Genomic DNA, 20,581 nt, shown 5'->3' with positions numbered 1-20,581 from the left:
AGTTTTTAAAGAACGATGACATTTTCAAAGGATAATAAATTCTATAGAGCTTGAAACTTTAAGACCTAAGCAACGAGAGCATTTGGGAGGCAGTTTTTTCCAAGAATGATGATATTCTGGAACAATAATAAATTCAACATATTTCCGTGTTCTCAACGTTAAAGTAGGTACTGTTATTTAAAAAAAATATATAGTAGCTGCATATTTTGGTAAACGTAGGAAAACTGTTTCTATATCATTAGACATAGTTTCTTCTAGGGTTCTGCAAGTTTTGGTAAATTAATACATCCCGTCGACTCATCTCTGATGCTATGAAGAGTCAAACTCTTATCTCCTGACTCCTAATTATATTTCATTTTGTTTTCTTGGTTCTCTTTTCGACCTTGTTTTAGTTCCTCTCAGGTCTCTTTTTGGCAAGTGCTCTTCAATTCTCTATCTTTAAGGCTCTATCAGCCTGACGAAAAGCACTCTTAGTCTTGCGATAAAGGCTGGCATGAAAATGAGGGCTTAGAAGCAATGAGGCGTCAGTGACAAAAGCATAGTTTTGGTCGATCCCCCTTGGTCGATGGACAATGATGAGAGTGTGACGTTTGTTTGTCTGTGATGATGAAATAAACTGGACGATAGATTTAATGGACTTTTTTCTTTTTAACTGAATTGAAGTTTTAAATTGCGAACCTGAAAGAATCGAAAATATCCTTTTCAAAACTTTTCTGAACCTGGCATGTCGATTTGAACTTTAATTTTTATTACACAATCAATTTATTTTATTACATCACTACACTACTACTCTATTGCGTAAATGTAGGCGAAATGTTGTAATAATTTTAATTATTTTACCATCAGCAATCCGAAATTTCAACATAATTTGCTCAAACAAACCGTGACAGCCGAGTAACGCAATCTCATACTTGTTTCTTGTAAATGTTAGTCGAGTAGTGTAGAAGCACCGGTTTTGGTCAGAGCACCAGTCGTAGCCATACTGGATTATACACTATTTTATATAACTAATCAACATGAAACATTGTGTGTTCAGTAGATAAAATTCACGTGGTAGCTACATTCATTTATTCGCCCAAATTAATAATAAAAACTAATAAATATAAGTCATTCTCTAATAATTTCTACTCCCACACGCCTAATCTGGTCGAGGTTCTCTTAGTATGACCACTCTCATAAGAAATCAATGTGATTGGCCAATTTGAGAGCCAAATCTAAATCTCGGGCTGAAACTGGTTCGGATGGCCACGGAGATTTTAAAATGCGAACAAATTATTTCAGCTCCTGTCATCTTTTTCATACATAATATGAATTGAAAGCGTTCCGTTGGCGTATTTGCAGTACATATATGGCCTCACAAATATTTACTAAGTTATTTTTCTCTAAAGCTGGCCAAAACCGGTGCTACTACCCTATGTAATATTTTACCGATACTCGAATTTCGAAAACCAAATCGATGAATAAACACACGGACCAGCCCCACCTCTCTAGTGATCCAAATTCAACGCACTACGGTAACCTACGATCGTTGTACTTAACAAGCTACCGGTTCACTGTGTAAAGGTCACCATGCCGGTGCGCTAGGGCTCAAGGTAACAACAACCAAACGAGACGCGCTACCCGGTTCGTTACACGGAGAGAGAGATTCTAGAACAATCTGTTGAGGATGCAAATACATGGGCTCTAGTCTAACAACTCAACTGGAGTTAGAATTTGCGCCGTTTGTAATTTGCCGTTGACGATATGCATGTTTACCCGAGCAGGGATGAATAACTCGCACTTATCTATGCATATCATATTTTGGTCTTATACCATAATTACGTATTATTTAGTTTTCAAAGACATTTTGCACACCTCAATTCGGTATCATGATTAAAAATACCTAATTGAGATATTCGAAAGCTATTGAGGACTTCTTGAACTACTATTGACAAAAATCACGTCTTTATGAAAATTCATCATGTATTATCAAGGTATTGCAAATACCTGATCTAATTATCTGTTTAGCGATTGTATAATATGTATTAAATATTAATTGAAGTGTTTTACCTCTCATGCAGGACGCTTAGATATCTTTTTCAGGTGGTAAGTTTTGAAAATTATTTGATATGAAATACCATAGTTTGGTATTCTGCAGAAATCTTCTTTTGCTCGGGTACCCATACTGCATTTAGTTGCCTGCATGCGTGCACAATCAGCTAGTCAGTGTCAGCCAGCTAGAGCGGTTCTTTCCGTTAGGTAGGTATGTGAGATTGGTGCAGCACGATAGCACACAAGTTGCGAGGTTGGTAGGGTTCAGTTGTCTCTTACTCGATCGAGTTGATGCACGAGCTGCGGAAGTAATCTGGCTCTAGATGGGTTATTAATATATTTAAAATTTATTGCTAACCTACATTGAACTGAAGGTTCATGGTGGGTAGATGTTTCCGCTGTTTAAATCGCGTGCTTATCGCGACGAAGCTTTTAAACATTTTAAATTGATGAAGTTATCGGTTCTGAGGAGCTTCTACAATCCATGGCTATGGAATTGACCTATCTGATCATGATAATATCTTGCCTCCAAACTTGGTCCTTGGTTCTTGCGCAGTTTTTTCAGCTATGAATTTCAATCACTTTTAAGATTGGCGTGCTATGTTCATTCATCTTGACTCATGCCCTTTTCCTCCATCCCCAAAAAGGAACCGTTCCCTTACGTCAACATTGAATTCAATATTTTATTACATAATAATCCCTCCGCTCCCCAGTCCCTAGGGAGAGTGATTCCGGTTGCTTCGTTCACGGACACATCAATCTATTTATCTAGGTGCACTGTGGTTCGAAGGTGGCCAAAACCTTGAAAAACGTAGCTTTCATCGAACGGTTATATTTCCCTCGGCTTCATAATATATTCTCGGTAGTATTCAAAATAACACAGCGTGACAAAATAGACATTTTTGCATATCTTAAGGATCAAATTATGCATCTCTAGATTTGTGGCTGCTAAATCTGATGCCGTTCTCAAAATGTTTCAGCGTGTTACAATTTTGAGCTACAGGTCGTTAATTTGTATAAAACATTTAGCTTCATCGATGTTCATACGATGATTTATCAAACTGTTAAGTGATCTTATTCACTAAGAATGCAGAAAAGGACTTTAACTTTCGTTTAGGGTATAATTTTCATTTAAATTTCACGATAAAACTTACTCGATTCAAACGGAACGTGTAAACCTCTGTGACATATAATGCATATAATTGGAGAGTGGCAAATCATGTATATTTACATGATTTGTCATGTAAACTTCAATTATATGTCATGTAATCCAGCAGAATCCTCTGAAATTACGTGACATATAACACAATTTTAAATGATTTAAGACTTAAATTTACATGACATCATGTTTACATCGCATAAAATGAAGAATCGCATAGAGGGCCCCCAAATTGTGATAAGAATTTCATTTAATATTATGATATTGATTTTTAGAAACACTAACACATAAACAAAGCAGATAAAAATTTAGTTTGAAGGTGACTTTTATCGGCAATGTGTTGGAGCCCCCATGATCAATGTTATTGGTGATTAGAGTTGCCTTAATACCTATTCAAAATTCATGCTCGATAACTCGGTTTAATTTTGTAATTCAGAAGGATCTACCTAAATGTGCGGAGCCCATAATTGTATCTGGAACTGATTTGAAGGTATGTTACAGACTAGAGATGGGTAAAAAGAATCGGAGCCGGACTCAAAAGAACGAGTGATGTGTGGCTCTTTTTTGGCGAAAGTAGGTTCATTTGATCAGCACAGATCAGTTAAAAGTTACCCGAATAAAGAACGAACCTCCTTCGATCGTTTCTCGGCTTTATTAAAAACGCTTGTTATGTGCCTTGCTTTGCACGCCTCGCCACACTTTCAAGCACATTTTTCTGCTGCTCCGTGCTCTCAGCGCTTTCAGCATAGACAGACAAATTTGCCCCGCCCACTTGCATACAGATAGATGAAGATAGTGAAAAAGTATTCACTTAAATGACAGAGCACATTTTGCTTCTTCTTTTTGGTTCGGATAGGAGAAATCGGCCGAGGACATCGTGAGTTTCTGGGGAAGAATGAGAGAGTGAAAGATACGACACATGTCGCACAACAGGAAGTGAACCGCCTCTTTTCCATTCGCTCGGTTCAGTTCGCTCTTTCTGAGCCACTGAACCGTTCAGATTCGGTTGACTAAAATGAGTGATTTGGATCGGATCCGTTCACTAAAATGAACCGATTGAACTAGCCGATTGTTATTTCAATTATATTTGGAAAATAAATCAGTTACCATCTTTGGGACATAGTTTGTACGCATTCGACTGGTGATAGATCTCATTTCAGTAGTTTAGTCTCTATTTAATACAAGTCTCCATTTTAACAGTAGGTCATGAAAGTCTGTTTTGAGCAAAATTGTCTTTAAAGTCACTTCTTTATTGTGCTTGCAGTGAATCTTGCTTCAAGATGATTCAAGATTCCTTCAGAGATTATTACGTGATTTTTCACTGGTTCTTCAGGAATTTCTTTTCAGATTCCTTGTGGAAAACTAAAGGAATTCTTCTAGTGATTTATACAAAGTTCTCTTCAGGTATACTTCTTGGGATCTCTTTCAGAAATGTCTCGTATTATTCCACCACCAAGCCTCCCAAAAAATCCAGCGTTGTTTCAAGGGATGATTAGAGGATAATCTGATTTTTCCAGGAAGATCTACGACGATTCCTCCAATTATATTTTCAGGAATTATATGGATTCATTATATGTTCATATTCCTTCACATTTTCCCTAGGAGTTGCTCCTTAGATTCCTCCTGGAATTATCCAGGGATATACAATTAATACTCTTCCAGGAATTCCTCTTAAAATTTGACAAAGTATTTCTCATAAAGCTCCTTCAGAAAATACAATGCTTTCTCCAATATTCCATGCGAAATTACTGCTGCAGTTTTTCCAAACAATTTCTCGTATATTTTTTCAAGTAAAATCTTCAATGCTTCTTCAAAAGTTGATCTGAGGTTCCACACTACAACTAATACTACAGTAATTATTATAATAATTCCTATCATCTTAGCAATTTACTTACGAAGTCCTCTTCTGCGCTTATGGCAGCCAGTATTAATAGCTCAGAAATCCCGTAGGTACGAACAAGTACAAGTACCAGAGTCATGAGGAATATCACTTGAAATAGGTAGACATGACAGAGACTTCCTCAATAGTCCAAGAGTTCTTTCAGAACTCTGTGGGAGTTCATGAATAGCTACTTTTAAACTCGAAGATGTTGTAAACGAGAATCTTAATGGAAATTTCAAGATAATTATGGTAAATTTATTCGATACATTCCTTGAGCACCTATGATTTTCTTAAAAAATTCTGAAAGAATTTTTCAAGGAATTCATGATGGAATCTCTTCTATGGTTACTCTTAGAAAAATTGTACATTGAATTTTTGAAGGTCTGAAACGAAATCCTTACTAAGTCCTTGAAAATAACAAAATGAACTCCTGAAGAAATCATTGGAGTTTATTTGGTTATTTGTTTTAAGCAAACCTTGGACAAATTTATCGATATTAAGGGCAATTTTTTAAATCAATCCCTACTCAAAAATACAAAATTGAGGAAATGTTCAAAGTTTCTTAGAATACCTAATTAATGCTGTCATGAATCATTGCTTTCCAGCGCTGCTTCGCCAGTCAATATTTCCACTTACATGTCAATTTATTGGAAGTTCTCTCGATAATTTTCAGTAAACTTATGTGCTTATGTGTGTGTAGAAAAGAAGAACTGTAGGCTCATTAATTGCCATTAAACTACTACAACAACATATCAGCATACCAACATAAGTTCCATCACTTTAGTCATAATTCCACAAAAGCTATTTAATCAATGTTTATTTCAACAGTCGGTTTCACATTAGCGTCTTACGTTTAGATGGCGTTCACCTTAATTTTGAGGCCCCCTGAATCGAATTCCGCACCGGGCCCCAAAAACCCTAGCTACGCCACTGTATATGGCAAAATACAAAACTTTTCTGAACCATCAAGAAATAACTTTTGAGCATTGAAAATATTATGAATTTTCCTGATAAATATTGTTTAACACACGATGTTCGTATTCTGTGACAATTAAGCAAATAAATTGCCATACAACCTGACAAACTTGCATACAAGTTCACTAAAATAATCAAATTTGCACTAAAATAATCAAAGCCTTCATAATGATGCTGAAACTGACGAAATGGATGATGCTAGAATTGAGTCAAATTTTGAAGGTAATTTTAGGGTACAGTCAACTCTCAAGTTACAGAACACAAAGCCAAAGCAAATGCAATCTAAGAGATCTTCGATGTAGCCATGAAAATCAACTTTTACTATAATTCTCTAACTCGATATCGTGATATGAAATATCGAGTACTGAAGAGTTGACTGAATAACTTTTTTTTGAGGTTGTTTGTCTTCATTTTTTAAAGTGAAGTATTGATCATAATCATAAAATACATATTCGAGCCAAATTTTGAAATTGAAAATTTATATCGGAATTAACAATAACAATATTTACTATATACTAAGTCCAATATAAAAAAAACATTTTAAAATATAATTCCACAATTCCTGAATAATTTAAAAATATTCTAAATGTATAAGATAAGCAAAAATCAACAATTTTTATAATTAAAATGATAGTCAGAGGTTTCGGCTGACAATTGTTCTTGATCCAACCACTGTGCTGTGGGTGGCAGTAACCGGTGACCTCGGACGGTCGCGACATGATTGCCATGCGAAGCTGTTTAGGGGTGTCGTTAAAAAGAGACGTTCTTCCTCTTCTCCGCCTCTGAGAGCTCGTCCTACGCAAAAATAAGGTCCTATGTTGGATCGAACGAGAACGGCATTCACTGTCAAAGAGAGCGCAAGCAGTAGTAGGTACCTACGACAAGCACAAAAAAGCTTTCCGGCGAAATACCAATGAGATAAATTGGAAACCCAATTCCGCACTTGGGGAAGGTTCAAATGTGTGTGGGTATGGTGGGATTTGCGAAGATTCGTATTTCGTATTGCCTTCTAAATGGAACAGATAACAATGCGGGGTACATGACGTAAAATGTTGTTTTAGTTATGGTTTACTGTTATTCCACATTTTAGGCTAACCAATTTTCAAAATGTGAAAACTGACGTTCTTGATATGATTCAAATTCAAAGTATTTGAACCATTCTACCCCATGGCAGCAATTGACCCCACCTTCCCTGTTCAAACGATCTATAACGGTCCGGTTCGTAAATTGAATTCCAAAAACAGGTGATTCGGGTGAACCATCGTATTACGGGGAAAATAAATCAATCTTCAATCATTGTGGACTTGTGGCGAATTAGGAGGACCCATTTGGCGCATTCAAGACGGTAGCTTTTGAGGTGCACGTGTGTTTGTTGATGGATGATTCAATGGTGCTTTGGTTCTTGAAGTGGTCGTTGTCCGAGAGAAATAACGAAAATGACCCCAGCTACCACAGCGGACGAACAACAAGACAGACAAGGTTCGCCATTATTCGCCAAAGTATGCCTACGTTGTTGAAGACGAACGGAAACCCATACTTGGCAGTGACATCTCATCGTAATAAGATAACCCTCTTCACCACCGCATGGAGATGACGGGGAGATGAAGGAGCTGGGGTATGCGGAGACATCATCGTAGCAGAAAACGGTATAAAATAATAAAACCAAGGAAAACAGTCTCCAACACTCGTCACCGTCGTCGATTGCTTGTTTATGGGACGCTAGAAGTTGGGTTGAGAAGGTGAAGAACCTTTAACCAGCGTCTGGATGGCCTTTCCTTGAATGGGTGCAATTTTTTGTGACAGAATTTCAATTAGAATGGATCTAGATGAACTTCAAGAGAAATTTGGGGTCCTTGTACTTCTTGACTTTATATCAACGCTAGAGTAAGTCGGGTTTTCTATGAGCATTTCTAAAGTTATGAACTAAGAGACCAATTAACCATTTTGTATTTATGTATCGAGTGGTAAAAACGGGTACTCTGTTCCACGAAAAATCTCGAAAACTACCAAGCCGAAAAGATCCTGCGAGTGACGAGTGCTTAGAACTATCTTTGGCGGTGTGCAGAACGGTTTGTGGAGGCCAATAATGAACCACGAGCTCACTCAATTCTACGGCGAACTCAGTATGCCGTATTAAAAGCGCTTCGTGAGTTACTCAAATAATCTTACAAAGAAGACTACTTTGTATGAAAACCCGATAATATTGCAATTAGCAAATGTATTATGCAATACTGCATTTATGAAAAACTAATAATACCATCAAACATTATTTGTTCGCTCGATAACGTTTGATGCAATAATCTTAGGGCAATCACCGCTCTATTTAGTTCCGGATAATTGCGCAGACTAATCCTACGTTCACTGGCGTTTATCAGCATAAGATATTGACAGCATGCGCCATGGAAGGAAAAATTGTTGGCAACCAACGATTGCGTCTTCAATTGTAGGTATGCTTCACCGAAACGCAATCAGCCAAAACGCCAACATTAACCCCACACTGCACCGGCGGCGCAGCATTGCAAAACCTCTCATTAGAGTGAATCCGCGTATAGCTTTTCACATTTTGTTTGAATTTCACAGCCATACAAACACACCCACCGCTTGGCGAAATTTCCATCGTATTAATCAAACCGCAGCGGCGGCGGCGACGGCCGTCGTTGCTGTTACCCACTTATTATTGAGTCTAATATCTGATGCCTGTTTCAACCACCCCCACGATATGAAGAAATTATCATCATGGCATGGGCGAAGTCAGGGGGTTTACGCCCCCTCTCCTGGTCAATGAAATAGACGATTTGCTTCATCAAAGCATTTGTGAAAAAACAGCTTTTCGAATAAATCATTAAAATAACCAAAACGGTCGCTATGCAAAGCATAGATTGTGTTTTTGACAGAACAGCAATGCTGTCACAATGTTAAATCGCATATACAGTAGCACCTTTGTTTTGATGCGGTAAGCACTTAAAAAGTTACCTTCAATGATCCATTACTATTCATAATTAATTTATTTCAAAAGAGATTTGCGTTCAGGGCTCCATTGGTCGGGGCAGAATGATCAATTCCATAATAAACTACAATCATTCAAGTTAAATCATTTTAAATCTTTACCACCATTTTTTATGCACAAATGTATCATCTTGTAAGCAAAAATCATCCAATTGACTCTTGATTTTTCGATAAATAAAATTACGTTTAGAACAAAACGGTGCATCTTGCCTTATTGTTGTAGTGCATCATGCCCCTCCGTTTAGGTGTGCAGTGCATCAATGTTGTAGTGCGTTAGAAAAAAAAACTCACTCTACACCATGTTTGATGGACATAAACCAATTAGATTCGTGTATTAAAAAACTACTAGCATATTGTTTGGTTTTCATTTTGGCGCATCTTTCTTAACTGGTGCATTTTACACCAGGCCCCCCCTACTCTCGCTGTGTTTTGTTTTCGATTTTAAATTCGTTCACTACTTTCGTAAACAAAAACAGTTAAGTTTCGCCTTCTACAAATTTGATGCTTTTGAATACTTAAATTATCGGTAGGGGAAAAATTGAAGAGCAGTGAATAGACAATAAAGCTACAACTTCATCGCTATTTTTTCTTGAATTATGTACATTTTATCAGATAATCCCTAAACGCGGTTTATAATAAATTTCGTAAAGCAAAATTTCACCATTTTCAATAGCCATGAAATATTTGTACTAGAAACAATCTTGCGATTCAGCAACTTCATGATATATTCGTAAAATACACATATCATAATTGATAGATTGATAGATCGATACCGTTTTTTTTTTTTTTTTTTGGTTTTTCTTCCTCTAACCAGGCTTGATAATACGCCTCAATATCGTCAGAGTTCGGTGACATATTCTACAGCAGCGTGCTGCTTTTGCCTCTTTGCGAGGGATCGAAAAAATACTGAGCAGAGAGGCAACGAAAAATGAGCTAGGGAAATGCAGCACAAAACACAACAGAGAAATATTCTATATTTGAAGATTGTTGATATTTTTCGGTGATTACTACACACTGAAACACGATTATAACGTTTCGGCTTACTGATTTTCAGCCATCATCAGATTTGTTCAAATCGATCGTTCATGTAGTAATCACCGAAAAATATCAACAATCTTCAAATATAACAATCGACGGTGACTTAAACCCTATAGAAGAGAAAAATTCGTTTGCTCAACGCAATGATTTCGTTGTTTTCTGCAACGGACATTTTTGTAGAGCCTTTTGTTATTGTATTTTATCTTAGCTTGTAGCATTTTTTGTAAAATACACGAACCCATTTCGTCGAATACACTAGAGCTCTAAAAATTAGAAATTTTGTTTTGAGAAATTCGTAAATTGTGTTTCAACGTTCGTTCTCCATATGAAATAAGCGAATCTTTGGTTTTAAGTTGGAGATGGAATTGGTTACATGAATTGTATGAAACTGCTTTGTTGCAGAAAACAACGAAAGGTTTGATGGTTTGAACCTGGGAGGGAGGCACCGATACTACACACGAAATTGGATACAATTGTTTTCCAAACTGCAAGATAACTCCAGTTTGCCAACGACAATCAAGGCAGGCTTAGTAAAAATCGCTAGTTTTCATTTGTTGTGTACCTTCGATCTTTCTGGACAAACATTTAAAAAGGGCCACAGTTTTCTATGCGTTTAATTTTCAGTTTTAATGAAAAAAGTAAAAAGAGCCTCATTCCAATACGTTACATTCAATAAGAATAAACGGTGCTCTCGTGACGTTACTTTTGATTGTGCATGAATTGATTCTTATTAGATTTTTGCTACTTTTGAAGAAATGCAAAAATATACTTAGGCTAATTACGCGCTTTTATCATGTTTGTCCATTGTTTAAGATCCGGGCTCACAGTGACATTTCGTGACAGCAAAATCTCGGCTCACTGTGACGTAGAGAAATTTTGTATTGGTTTCTCCCTCCCAGGTTTGAACGAACGATTTTGTTGTATAAAATAAATGTATTTTCGATACACGCAGCTGCTTCTTTCCTTTTTTAGGAGTAAAAAAAAATAATGGGAAATTTATGAAGTTCTCTCAAAGTAATCGTCAAAGATGGCACTTTCAGGAATTCTCCTGAATATAAAGTAATAGAAGAAATTTCTACATACACTCTCTTCTAAGCTCAGTTTGCAATCAGATTCTAAGCAGGTCAGGCGTGCTTATCCAGCTGCGAGAAACTTGCGACAATCGAAGCGCCTCCTCCATCTTTCATATACTGCTTCGCGTCGAAAAATGGGTTAACCAGCGTGCGAATCTCGCCGCATCGCGACTCATTTCGCTATAGTGCGCATCTATGCCTTTCGCCGTGTGCATTATGCGCACTATTGAGAATCGAGTTGCGACGCGACGAAGTTGGTCAAAAATCAAACTTCGCTCGTTGATTGATTGATGATCACCTCCAACTGGTTCTATCCGTTAGGCCAAATGCCGTTAGGCCGAGTACCTTTAGGCCGAAAATGACCAATAGTTCTAATGAGATCGAATTGGTAACTAACAAGGATGGATCAGGTTAATTTGCATTACCTAGAATCCGCATTGAATTTTTAGGTCTAATGGATTGTTAGTTGTTCGATCAGGATAATTTGCATTACGTAGAAGCCCACAATATCCGCTATAAAATATAGCTGGAAAGAACAGCTTTTGATTAAAAAATGAAAAACACTGCTGAATGTATTCGCTATTTGAAATGGCAGTAAATTATTCTTTCGGTCTAACAACCCTTTGGGCCTAAAGACCCATTTTGCCTAACGACCTGCTCCCGATCACGAATAGCTATACCATAACCATTGTCCGGCATTCTTTTGTTCGGAGTGTAACCTTGAAGACAGAAGAACCATTGAACCAAAGAAATGGAAGGGAAAGTTGTACGAGAGAACACATTGAAGCTGAAGTTTGGTGAACAGTCACAGACAGAGATGGGCAAAACGGTTCATTTTAGTGAACGGATCCGCTCCGAATCACTCATTTTAGTGAACCGAATCTTTTGAACGGTTCAGTGGCTCAGTTGCTTGTAAAGAAAGAGCGAACTGAATCGAGCGAATGGAAAAAAGAGCGGTTCACTCCCTGTTGCGCGACATGTGTCGTATCTTTCACTCTCTCATTATTCCCCAGAAACTCGCGATGTCCTCGGCCGATTTCTCCTATCCAAACTAAAAAGAAGAAGCAAAATGTGCTTTGTCATTCAAGTGAATACTTTTTCACTATCTTTCATCTATCTGTATGCAAGTGGGCGGGGCAAATTTGTCTGCCTATGCTGAGAGCACGGAGCAGCAGAAAAATGTGCTTGAAAGTGTGGCGTGCCATTCAAAGCAAGGCACGTGGTAATAACGCCGAGAAACGATCGAAGGAGGTTCGTCCTTTATTCGGGTAACTTTTTATCTGATCCTTGCTGATCAAATGAACCGACTCTCGCCAAAAAGAGCCACAGAACACTCGTTATTTTGAGTGATCCGGATCTTTTGAACGGCTCCGATTCTTTTTGCCCTTCTCTAGTCACAGAATCCAACAAATGTGGAAATGTTTGCGTCCTTCCAGAAGCAGAAATATAATTGCGACATGCTGTCAGCAATGTATCGCAAGGATTTCAGCCTTTTCACAAAGATCCAGGATATGCTTAAGAAGCCTCTTCGAAAACCTTTAGCGCAAGGTTATGTTTGAGTACGAAAAGGGAACAAAAATTCAAGTGACGATTTTAGCTTCGAACTGGATGTTACGTCCGTGTGTTTGGTCTCTCTCCCGAGGTTGAAGACAAACATATCACAGCGGTTTTCGACAAGTACGGATCCATTCAATATCTGTCTGTAGTTTGACGGAGCTTTTGAAGGTAGAGTGTCCAAAACGTAGATCGGTGAACACGCGTTTGGCTTCATACGCGCATCCGCCGGTTAACCGTACCGGATTAAATCAAAAGGATTGGAAGGTAGTGTGATTCTACCTGCACCCAATGGTGCAGTGAAAAAGGCAACGGTTGTCACAGAAGTGGGTGCCGAAGGTGCAGCATCGTTGGACGAAGAGCAATGCAGTGATTCTGTGCAGGTATACAAAAACCGATCGATGAGCAAGTCTTCTGAAAGTCTGATTTCACGTTTTTTCGTGGTAAATCAGCCTCAAGACTATATAGATTTGACGCACCTGCTCAGCCGTAAATCGCAAGTCAGTCCCATCTGCGTTTTTCTCAAAATTGAGTTGAGTTCAGTTTTGCTCTTTCAGCTGCACTAATGAGATAATATGGTTTGTTCGGAAAAATTACAAAAAAACAGCAAGTCAAATGGTCCCATAATGAAAAGTAACTGCATATCAGTCCCACCACAGATTTTTGCACCGTGTGACCAAAAAATGAACCGTCTTTTGATCATCTTTTTATTTTTCTCGGAAATATATCGTTGTGATAAGCAAATTGTGAAAGTTTCATTAAGATTTGAACATGTTCCAATTTTCTAGTAATTTTTGAATGTTCGTATGGAAAACGAGTTCAGAAACTTCACAGCTTATTTTCACAATGCCTACTTTTTACAGATGGGACTGACTTGCGAATCACGGCAGTTCGAACCATTCCAGTATCCTTCTCGGATCATTCGGCGGTGGTAATGAAGATTAAAACATCTAAGAGCAACGTTGTTTTAAGAGGAAAAGGTTATTGGAAAATAAATCCAAGTATTTTAGAGTCAGATGAAGTATCGGGAAATTGGGTCCTAAAATGTTTAATGAAATCATGTTTTTATTCAATAACATGAGAGAGCATGTTACTGCAACCATTTTAGCAATTTTCCCCGCACAAATAACAGGTATATCATGTTTAAACTTTAATTTAAAAATTGTGTCCATAAATGAACCTTGACACTTTTGATCATGTTTGACGTTCGCTTAGTCGACAAAACACCACAGGGCTTTAACACTGAGGTTGTGCCTATCTGACATTTCGGAAGGGACACGGAAAACGAAATACACCCAAAATTTGAGTTTAAGCCAAGGGATGTGATAAAATCTAAAAAAAAATACATAAAAATGTTTTTTTGGACTTAAACAAACGAAAAACATTAAAAAATTGAGTTAACATGTGTTTTTGGCCTAAACTTAAGCGTTAGGCACTAATATTTGAACAGGGCTTTAGGACCCTATTTAAAGAGAGTATGACATGTTAAAAATACGCGTAAGCTACATGAGTGACTTATGTTCTTCGTGAAACTTTGTCTTCAAACCGAAGGCCAGGCAGTTTTACAGATCAGAGGCGTGGAAGGTGAACAAAAATATTAAAAATGCAAAAAGCAACAAATTGAGGAGACTTATAGAGCTGAATGAGAGAAGGGCAAGAGGAGATGCTGTTTAGATTCTAATGAAATTAGCAAAATCGAGGCTTATGGACATATAGTACGATAGGATCAGAAACTATTCAAAAAAAATGTCGGAGTCAAGTTTCTGCGAAGGTGAAAAAGTAGGTGTGTTTCAGGTTTCCAAACAAATACATAGAGGTGTGTCTAATCAACAGATCAAATTGGCTAGTGAGAACAGTTCCGTAGCGGATAGAGAAAGTTTAGGAAAAATAATTCACGAGTTTTATCGAGAGATGTTTCCACAAAATATAGTAGATGACGAAATAGATCTGAATGGAAATCCGTTAGATTATATTACAAATGCAATAGGAGATGAAGAATCGATCGTTCTCGCTAAACCTATAGCAATTGACGAAATCAAAGAAACTTTGAAAACGTGTAATCTAAAGAAATCTCCGGATCCAAATGGACTATGCTACAAGTTTTTTTTTAAACATTATGATTTGTTAAAAGAAAATTTATGTAATCTTTTGAACGGATATTGACGTAGAACTTCCACCAATAGAATTCTCCGAAACAATAGTTACATAAATTGCCAAGTAAGGTGATTTATAACATCTTGAAAACTATCGACCGTTTACGTTGCTGAATACTGATTATGAATCATTAACGAAAATTTTGGCGAACAGGGTGCAACTTTTGATGAAGACTTTACTTGGCTCTTGTCAAAGCGCATGTGTTCCTGTAAATTCATGCTCAGGCAATCTTCAAGATTTGCGTAGGATACTTACAAAATCAATGGAAACAAAAAAGCTTTAGGGGATAGTAGTGAGCATAGATTTAGAAAAGGCGTTCGACCGTGTTCATCATCTTTATTTTGTGGACAACACTAAAAAAAGTTCAATTTTCAATTTAATGCTAGGGAAATAAGGGGCATAATGGAAACATTAAGCAAATGCTTTTGTTAAGACCATGTTAAGCAATGTTTTTCTCGGCTAGTTTTCAAGTTTGAGTACGACGTGCTACATTCATTCATGGTATTAAATATCATATTATATGTAAGAAAAATGAGATTGAAAATATGCTAGAAAACAAGGCTAGTATAAAGATATCGGGGCAAAATGAACACTTTCTGGGTTCGTTACTTTGCTCAAAAATGAGATTCTTCCACCGCCTTTCCTAATTGAAACTGAAAAAATCGTAAAGTCAAATTACAAGGGAAATTGGAGCAAAAAATAAACTTTTATACCGTCAAATATGTCAAATGCAATACAGATGTCATACAGTGTATGAACTTTTTAATGAAGACTTCAAATTTTTACCTGATTTTTTTCTTAGCAAAACGAGCACTTTACAATGACAAACTTATAACAATTCGCATTTTTTTTTTTCATTTTTTTTTAATTTCCTGGAGAGATACTTATTTTAGTAAAAACTTATTTTTAAATGGGTGGAATTTTTGTGAGTTTTTACGAATATTTAAGAATTCCATGTGCATTGAAGCGATTTGAGCCTCTGCACAATATTGTCTGAGATTTGGCCCGTGGTCGAAAACTGTTTGGCAGGCCTGGATTAGAAGAAATGCTTTCAAATCTTCTCGCGTAAGAGTGATATATGAAAATCATTTCACAAACAAAAATGAACAGAGTTTAAACAGATTAAACTAATAAACTCATAAATAAAATTCATGATTCATTTGTATTTTCCATTTAAAAACTATAATAAAACATGATGTGTTGATTTTCGCATTTTGATGCGGGAAAAGTGGTAAGGATCATTTTTTCTTTGAAATATGTGAATTAGCTTTGAATTTCACCCTTTGATAATACCTTGCTACACCCACGTCAACAGGACTGGATATAGATTAACAAACGCACCGTACTAAGTATAATTACCATTTGCATTGAGTTCACACAAAGTTCACGTCCTCATCGGTGGAGTCTTGCTCTCTCGATCTCGGGCTTCTCTAAGCTTCAGCTGTACTTTTGTATGGCATCGCACGCAATTTTCCAACTGCCTGTTTCGTGTCTGCCCTGGTGCGAGTGTATGTAAATCCGAAAGTTTTTCTTCAAATGTAATTTTTCTTCGCCATTGATAAAGCGGTGCACAGCACTGATAATAGCACGATAATGATGATGAAACGAACGAAACAAAAACGCAATACTCTTCCACTTCCACTAATTCATACAAAAAAAAAACTGACAGCCGCTTCACACAATGTGCATGTAAAACTTAGCTGAACGCGAATTTGTATTCTTCTGTTTGGCTATTTGGCTGTTTCACTTTCCGATGCCTCTGTGCGGTTACGGTTTTTTTATTGATTGCACTACACTCTTCAGTTTGCCTCCACTGCTCTTCTTGGGTCTTCCGACAGTGTTTCGGTTGAATTTGGCCACGGGGTGCTCGCGAGTCTAATTGCGCCTTTTTCCCACTGGCGGGCGAGAAGAAGCAAAAATCAACGAAAAATTTTCCCTTTTTTCTGCTCACAACAAAAATATCACGCCAATCGGGGAAAACGCCACCGGACGAATGAATGGCGCACAGTAAAGCGCACTAGTGCACCCGAGGAAAATTATCAATTAGCGATAAATTTGTATCACTCCGCTCGACTTTGCGGGCTGTTTAAAAATTGATTGGATATTCAATATGTATAACTGCTCTTATGCTTCTATAGCCCAAAACACTTTTCGTTACTCGGGCGCTTTCATAGTACACAAGCTCACTGATTCCACACAATCACCTTAACTCATGCAATCAATCGGCAATCCACGGTGGAAAATCAATTTTCACTTTTTCGCTCCTTCTTTTACAAGCGATTAACTTCTGTTTGATTTATTTCTTTCGATGACTGACTGACTAAAAACCACCTCCTAGAACACCAACCACACCAATCATTAGCACTTTGATATTCAGATGGCGCCAGAACTGAGGCTTGCCACACGCGCAGGAGGCGTCCAAAACGAAAGTTTCGCAAATCCTTGTACGATCGCTCGATCGCCGCCTCGCAACTACAGATAGTGACTTCAATGCTCACTTGGTCAGATCGAAGAAACCACTACTGGGCACCGGGGCCTCGTTGGCTGGCCAAAGACATGTGCAGCGGAGCGTGCACTAACCTGGCTGCGGCGCGGTCTTTGAAGCGTGTAAAATTTCGAGAATTCTCGTGCGCACGCACCTTGTTTCTTTTTAACGAATATGTAAGTGTTTGAAGCCACTCACTCACTGGTAGATAGCTGTCGTAATGTCCCGTTGATTCCGCGCGGGTTGGATCGTCTCTAGCACTTGTACATCGTCACTGTTGCCAACGAAGCAAAGTCAATTGACAAGTTCTTGTCCGTCCGAGTTCTGCTGTCACAAGTCCTGGTTGATAGCGATTTTCGGGCGCGTGATTTGCTTGGGAATGGTTTCTTTTTGTGATCGAAAAGAAAGTTCCAACAAATCAGCGCTTTTTGAGAACGGTTGATGTGCACTGGAGTATCCCGCTCAGTCACAGTCTAGTTCTGAAATGAGAGAATGATGAAGTATGTATTAATTATTAATTATGAAAGAAAAAAAGTTGATTGTTTATATTATTTTTCGGGCGAAAACTATTAAATAGATACACAAGCCGATGGAACAACTGGGTGGATAAAGAGTACAGACAGTTCTATCTCAAATACAAAGCATCCAGCGAGTCGAGATGTGCAGATATAGAGATGGAAGCATCTTGACGAACGTACCGTGGTCGAAAAATGAAAGCAGCACTTTGATGAACACATGAATGGTGCTGAAAGCGAAAGTCATGAGGTTCAAGCGAACGGAGAAAATGTCTACGGACGGTTAAACCCGATTTAAGGACAAAAAGTCGAAAGACAAAACTTCGAATGCACAAAAAATCTAATATGATTTGCATGATGGAAAATTTTTCGTTTCAAATTTTTTCGCCTTATTGGTCATTCTTTTGTCTCTCCAATCTTTTGTCCTTTTGATCTTTTGTCATAGACTCAAGCCAACCAGTCCCACTTTACTATCCATCGACTCAAGAACAATATAGCTACTGGTAGGGATAGTATCGGATATTAACTCATATAGATAGGCCTGTAGAAGCTAGCCATTTGTCTGTATCAACTGATAGGCACAATTTGGGAAACAGAACAGCTGCAGAAAGATTGGAAGGGAAGGGTTGTATGTCCCATCTTCCAGAATGCCGACAAGTTGGGTTGTGGTTATTTCCAAGCGATCACCATTCGAAATGTTATCCCAGATCATCTTTTGTTGTTTATTATCGTAAAATGGGGTGAAGTTGATCACTTTTGGGCAACCAGTACTGGTAGCTTGTTTATCAAATTATGTAAACGTAGTTTCTATAAAATATTATAATAACAAATCCAATTTTTAGAGATTTAAAATGTGAAGTTTTTGATTTCGGGAGAAAGTTGATCAATTATTGCAAAAGGTTTACACAAATTAAGCGAAACGCTACTCACTAAATATGGGGTCACTGAATCTGAATAACGTTTAAAAAATCTTACAACTTGTTCATGAGTTTTAAAATTCCATTTTGTAAATTACAGCATAAGCCACATTAAAAGTCTATAGGCAGGCAATTTTATTTAAAATTGACAATCTGTTCACAAAAGGACCATTTTTCCCCTGTAAATGAATTTTTATCCTCAATGCAATTAGAAATTGACTTCAGAAAAAAAAATCATTTGTGATACAGATCATTTAAATTGTGTCGTTATATAGCCTTGGCGGGCCTTACGGGAATTATCAACTTTTCCTTGAATTACGGTACTTATAGTAAACGAGTTCGTGAAAAGTTCTCTAAAACCAGTTGGCTAATCCTTCGAAAAACTCAATGAACTACTGGTCCCAACCAAGGTCCCAACGGACGACCTTTTCATCGATTTTAAAACGGCAGAAGATAGTAATGACCGCGTAGAACTATGGAAGATCATGCAGAAGAATAGCTGTCTCGAGAAACTCACAAGACTCACAAAAGCGACGATGGATGGTGAGTGAAACTTCGGGAAGATTTCATGTGAAAATTTCATTTATTTTAATCCCGACGGAGACTACGACAAGGTGATAGAGTTTCGTGCCTGTTGTTCAATAATGTGCATGATAGTGTAATGCGGAGAGCCGGGCTAAACAGTCGAAGAACGTTTTGTAACATATCCAGTCAAGATGTTTGCTTCGCGGATGGTATGGACACATTAGACCACATACCATTTTTGCGCTGAATTAAGCAACCCAGTCAACCAGAATGTACGTACACAACGAAATCACCTTTTGCGTTATGCGATGCTTATATGTGTAAAGTTGCACGTGTAAGATGTTTCGAAAAAGTGAAGGCGATATACGCGCATATTTTATATGATGAAAAATAATATACAATACTAGTTTTTTAATTTCTTTGCGAACTAATCTGTAACCTTATGCGACTGAATGACTGTGCGATATTTGCCAGAACACCATTCGCCAGAAAACTATTCGCCATAATGACATCCGCCAGAAAACCATTTTCCAGAAAGTACAGTTTACCAGAAAACCATTTGCCAGAATGTACCATTCGCCAGAAAGTACCATTCCCCTATTCACATCTTTAAGAGCATTAAATTGGTAATAGTTCTGCTTCATTTTAAGCTTTTTGCTATGTCACAGAGCGGAGACAATATAACATTTTTGTTCTACATCTCTTGCGAGATTTTTGCCTATGAAGTTTTGATACAACATTCTAAGCTGTTTTACATATACTTCAATTCCTTTTACCGCTAGCTGTTTTTTATGAGAATATTTTATTTCACAGAATTTCTCGTACACCTGCCTGGTAATTTTGGTATTATTAGGGTTGTGTTACTTTCTTTCTCCCAAATATCAGTACCCCCTGTGTCGTTTCCCCAAACAGCCGTTCTGCGAATGCCAGTTCCCTGAATACCCAGTTTTCGTTAGTGGTTTATTTCCCCGAAAAGTTTTTGGTACTCATAATTGTCATAACATTATAAATTGCAAGATAATGAACGATTCATAAGATATGCACCCTTCTTTTTTCATCAGCGGTTCTTTAAAGTTTTATCGAACTCAGCTTTTATCTTTTCTTTATTGTTCTTTCTAGTTCACCACTCTGTCACTGAAGATTATTGTTTATCCATTTTGAACAGCATATATTTTGAGGCCGTCCATAAAACACGTGTTCGTTTAAGTGGTAGAGGAAGTAGAGGTCTGTCCAAACACCACGACCCATACAAATTTCGGATCAATCT

The 20,581-nt window shown here is 37.6% G+C and overlaps 1 protein-coding gene across 1 annotated transcript in view; it reads right to left on the bottom strand.

Annotated features, from left to right (window-relative positions):
- LOC5566878 overlaps nucleotides 1–20,581 on the bottom strand; it is a 304,696-nt gene that overhangs the window by 269,868 nt on the left and 14,247 nt on the right. The window contains exon 2 of the mRNA XM_021853111.1: nucleotides 16,232–17,836. The gene's annotated coding sequence lies outside the window, so the exon portion shown is untranslated. The remainder of the gene's footprint in view (nucleotides 1–16,231; nucleotides 17,837–20,581) is intronic.

Source organism: Aedes aegypti, chromosome 3 (genome assembly GCF_002204515.2).
Source record: "Aedes aegypti strain LVP_AGWG chromosome 3, AaegL5.0 Primary Assembly, whole genome shotgun sequence".
Lineage (NCBI taxonomy): Eukaryota > Metazoa > Arthropoda > Insecta > Diptera > Culicidae > Aedes > Aedes aegypti.
The sequence above is the reverse complement of the archived record's forward strand: the minus strand, read 5'-3'. Positions and strand labels throughout refer to the sequence as shown.